The sequence below is a fragment of the Schistocerca serialis genome, unplaced genomic scaffold, assembly GCF_023864345.2.
Source record: "Schistocerca serialis cubense isolate TAMUIC-IGC-003099 unplaced genomic scaffold, iqSchSeri2.2 HiC_scaffold_229, whole genome shotgun sequence".
NCBI classification, from domain to species: Eukaryota; Metazoa; Arthropoda; class Insecta; order Orthoptera; family Acrididae; genus Schistocerca; species Schistocerca serialis.
Genome location: NW_026047794.1, coordinates 5,001 through 10,000, shown reverse-complemented (window position 1 = coordinate 10,000; position 5,000 = coordinate 5,001). Strand labels below are relative to the sequence as shown.

General features: G+C 52.7%; 1 non-coding gene across 1 annotated transcript in view; it reads right to left on the bottom strand.

Moving 5' to 3' along the window:
• LOC126444127 (small subunit ribosomal RNA) overlaps positions 1–342 on the bottom strand; it is a 1,910-nt gene extending 1,568 nt beyond the window's left edge. The window contains exon 1 of the ribosomal RNA XR_007582436.1: positions 1–342. This exon is cut by the window's left edge and continues 1,568 nt beyond it. This is a non-coding gene — a ribosomal RNA (small subunit ribosomal RNA).
• Between the last annotated feature and the right edge of the window lie 4,658 nt (positions 343–5,000).

Here is a 5,000-nt window from a genome sequence, read left to right as displayed (position 1 = left end):
CATCGACAGTTGATAAGGCAGACATTTGAAAGATGCGTCGCCGGTACGAGGACCGTGCGATCAGCCCAAAGTTATTCAGAGTCACCAAGGCAAACGGACCGGACGAGCCGACCGATTGGTTTTGATCTAATAAAAGCGTCCCTTCCATCTCTGGTCGGGACTCTGTTTGCATGTATTAGCTCTAGAATTACCACAGTTATCCAAGTAACGTGGGTACGATCTAAGGAACCATAACTGATTTAATGAGCCATTCGCGGTTTCACCTTAATGCGGCTTGTACTGAGACATGCATGGCTTAATCTTTGAGACAAGCATATGACTACTGGCAGGATCAACCAGGGAGCTGCGTCAACTAGAGCTGAGCAGCCGGCCGCCCGGGAGTGTGTCCCGGGGGCCCGCGCGAACACGCAAGCATCCGCTCAATTATTCTGCAAACAGGAGGAGGCTGCGCTCCCCTGCACCATACACCTCGAAACCCTCTCAGGTCCCGGCGGCGCGCAGCGCCGTCCTAAGTACTTGGTCGGGTTCGAGAGAGGCGCAATCGCCCGGAGTTTGGCGAGTAGACGCTTTAGGTGCGACCACCCGTGCTCCCAACTGAGCTTGCCGCTGCCGACAGAGGCCCGGGAGCGTGCTGTCGTGGCATTGCCGGCGGGAGACAACACGCGCCACCTACGGTGACCGGCAGCTCCAACGCCAGCGCCACAGAAGGACAAAAGCCCCACTTGGGTGCCGAAGCGAACTCTCCCAGCACAGCGCACGCGCCAACACGTCCGCACAGCTGCGATACAAACCACCTGCGAGAACCGCAGAGGCGACCGAGCAGCAGACGGCGTCGCGGCGCCGAGCGCCGGGCGGCGGCGCATCCTCAGCGCACACAGTCCTCAATCGGACCAGCACACTGCAGATGTCCACCGCGCTTCGCACCGGGCCCGCGAGGACCTACTTTGGCCGCACGGCGCCGCGTGCAGGGTGCGCCGGCGCGCAGCTGCGCCGCCTGCCGCCTCCGTCGGCCGGCGCGCCTGCCAGTGGCCGCCCCCACCAGCCGGCTGTAGCGCGTGCGCCCACGCACCGCGCGGCCAGCACGCCGGGCGGCCCCCCCTCACCGGCCGGGGCCGGTCCCACCCAGCCACCGCCGCGTATCGCTTCACACCCACATGCCATTCACGTTCGTGGGCATGGTGGGTATCGCTGAAACAACCGGTTGGTAGCTCAACCGATCGTCGCCATCACTGATTCACCTCTAGCGAGAACAACCGCACCACAACGGTTTACCAGTTGTTCATTTGCGTAACGTCACCAGCAAACGTAGGCGTCCATCGCCATTTGCAAATTCAACGATTGTTGCATGCCTGTGTCAGGTGTCACGACACACTATGTCTGCCCACATACACGCAACAACATGTGCACGCTTCGCAAACACGTGGAAGGTGGCCCCCGTACGTATGCGATGTCCATTGCGCAAACGACTGTCAACCGGCCTCTGTCGCATGTCGCAGATGTGGAACGCAGTGCACCATGCTATCACGGTGTGTGAGAAGAGACGACAACGTCTGACAACACGCGCCACTACATCAACAGACGGCTCATGCTGATCGCCATCCAGGGCATACCACACTGCACTCCAGCTCTTATAGGGAGACGACACGTAGCTGCGTGCACAACATTTGGACCGCATGGTTCGCCGTTGTTGGCGCAGTCGTTGTACGGTCACATGTACCACGATGTATCATTCAGTACATGAGGACCAATGTGCAGTACAGTGTGTGATTTGGAGGTACAACATCAGCGGACAGTTGACACAGGCCGTACCACAGCGTAGGCGCAGTGCTTCGCCATGCGAATGCCAATGAACAACTGCGAAGGGCATTGAGCATGTACGTCCTGCTGCCATCCACATTACAGTGTATCGCTGCAAGGTGTTTAACATGAAGCGATACACTGGGGACCGGGCAGTGCGAGTAGCAAACTATATTGCGGGGGTTGCAGTTAGGCAACACTACACTAATTTAACGCGTCGTATGACAATTACAGAGCAGGTTAAGGCCCAACGTGTGTTGGGTTAAGGCCCAACGTGTGTTGGGTTAAGGCCCAACGTGTGTTGGGTTAAGGCCCAACGTGTGTTGGGTTAAGGCCCAACGTGTGTTGGGTTAAGGCCCAACGTGTGTTGGGTTAAGGCCCAACGTGTGTTGGGTTAAGGCCCAACGTGTGTTGGGTTAAGGCCCAACGTGTGTTGGGTTACAGCACAATATGGGTTACGTTAAGGGGCAATGTGGGTTACGTTAAGGGGCAATGTGGGTTACGTTAAGGCGCAATATAGGTTACGTTAAGGCGCAATATAGGTTACGTTAAGGCGCAATATAGGTTACGTTAAGGCGCAATATAGGTTACGTTAAGGCGCAATATAGGTTACGTTAAGGCGCAATATAGGTTACGTTAAGGCGCAATATAGGTTACGTTAAGGCGCAATATAGGTTACGTTAAGGCGCAATATAGGTTACGTTAAGGCGCAATATAGGTTACGTTAAGGCGCAATATAGGTTACGTTAAGGCGCAATATAGGTTACGTTAAGGCGCAATATAGGTTACGTTAAGGCGCAATATAGGTTACATTAAGGCGCAATATAGGTTACATTAAGGCGCAATATAGGTTACATTAAGGCGCAATATAGGTTACATTAAGGCGCAATATAGGTTAGGTTAAAACACGACATAGGTTAGGTTAAGGCACGACATAGGTTAGGTTAAGGCACGACATAGGTTAGGTTAAGGCACGACATAGGTTAGGTTAAGGCACGACATAGGTTAGGTTAAGGCACGACATAGGTTAGGTTAAGGCACGACATAGGTTAGGTTAAGGCACGACATAGGTTAGGTTAAGGCACGACATAGGTTAGGTTAAGGCACGACATAGGTTAGGTTAAGGCACGACATAGGTTAGGTTAAGGCACGACATAGGTTAGGTTAAGGCACGACATAGGTTAGGTTAAGGCACGACATAGGTTAGGTTAAGGCACGACATAGGTTAGGTTAAGGCACGACATAGGTTAGGTTAAGGCACGACATAGGTTAGGTTAAGGCACGACATAGGTTAGGTTAAGGCACGACATAGGTTAGGTTAAGGCACGACATAGGTTAGGTTAAGGCACGACATAGGTTAGGTTAAGGCACGACATAGGTTAGGTTAAGGCACGACATAGGTTAGGTTAAGGCACGACATAGGTTAGGTTAAGGCACGACATAGGTTAGGTTAAGGCACGACATAGGTTAGGTTAAGGCACGACATAGGTTAGGTTAAGGCACGACATAGGTTAGGTTAAGGTACGACATAGGTTAGGTTAAGGTACGACATAGGTTAGGTTAAGGTACGACATAGGTTAGGTTAAGGTACGACATAGGTTAGGTTAAGGTACGACATAGGTTAGGTTAAGGTACGACATAGGTTAGGTTAAGGTACGACATAGGTTAGGTTAAGGTACGACATAGGTTAGGTTAAGGTACGACATAGGTTAGGTTAAGGTACGACATAGGTTAGGTTCAGGTACGACATAGGTTAGGTTAAGGTACGACATAGGTTAGGTTAAGGTACGACATAGGTTAGGTTAAGGTACGACATAGGTTAGGTTAAGGTACGACATAGGTTAGGTTAAGGTACGACATAGGTTAGGTTAAGGTACACATTGTTGTAAGGAAAGGTTTAATGGGGGGGGGGGGGGCGGCGGCCGGTTTGTTGATTGTGATTATAGTACGTGGATGCCTGCGGTATCATCTGATTTGCCACGTCAGGATGTACCTTTGGCTCATGACAGGCGGCGCTCTCATTCCATGCTTGTGGCAGACCTGTGTCTTTCATTCCTGCCATTGTTTGTGTGCTGTGAGAGGAGGCAGTATTGTGATGTTGGGTGCACCCCTGTGTAGGACATGTGTGGGTGTTGGTGGCTTGGCTGAGCAATGGTGGTTGTCGGGTGGGTGGGATATTCTGTTTTCTGTGTGGACCTCCCAGTCTGGTTATGACAGTGTGGATTGTCTAATGTGGCGGAGAGGATGCACTGGGTGTTGTTGCATGCTGGTGCTTACATATTGTCTGTGTGCGTGTTACAGGCAGAGAGTAGTGCGTGATAAGAGTGTGTGGCTGACGTGTGGTTGTGATTGTGAGCAGAGTCTTTCAGCATGTATACGGACAGTTGTATATATTATCTGTATTCTGATGGCTCTATCTATTACTAATCAGCGCCGTGTATACGTTTAATGTGGTTCCCGTCGAAACTGTTGTATCTCTGTACATTAGTGACACGGCGAGCGCGCTATGTAGCTACTCGTCTCGGCAGCTTCCACCGGTGTATGGCAAATGATTATAAGCAATGAGTCTAGTCGTCAATACCGATAGTGTGACGTCACATGTCTGGGGTGGGGGACGCTGCGCCCTTCCGGTGGGTCATGGCCTAGCAAGACTCTCCCCACGCAGGGGGGGCTTGGACTGTCATTAACTCTTCCGAGTAATATACTTGCCGTACGTTTTTGCGACTGCGAGTGCAACGCTCACCGGTACCGACATGGATGGAGCGCCTCCTAGCTGACCGCTCAGCATCGGCATTCGTACAGAGAGCAACGCGATCGCGTCTGTAGCTCGTAAGTGGTACAGCTCGCAGCTCATGTATAGGGACAGCGGGAATGTCGCATATTGGACATACCTCTTCATGAAACGCATGTTATAGGGGTGGATTGCACATTGCGACTGCGGGAAAAGTCCGCCGTTCATCCGCTGGAGTTGCGAGTTGGGCGGTTGGAGTGGGGCGCAGGTGGAGTGATTGCCGGTCCACGATTTCGTGCGGCAGAGGCGCTGGCGTTGGGGTGCTGTGGTCGACAGAGGACGCAGGCTTTGTGGGTGGGGTCGAAAGATGGGCACTGTGGGCCCATCGATGTCTTGGTCGGCTTGGCGTCTCATAGATGGCGGTATCGTCGTTGCAGGACGTCATGCCGCGGGAGACCTACAGATGGCGCTG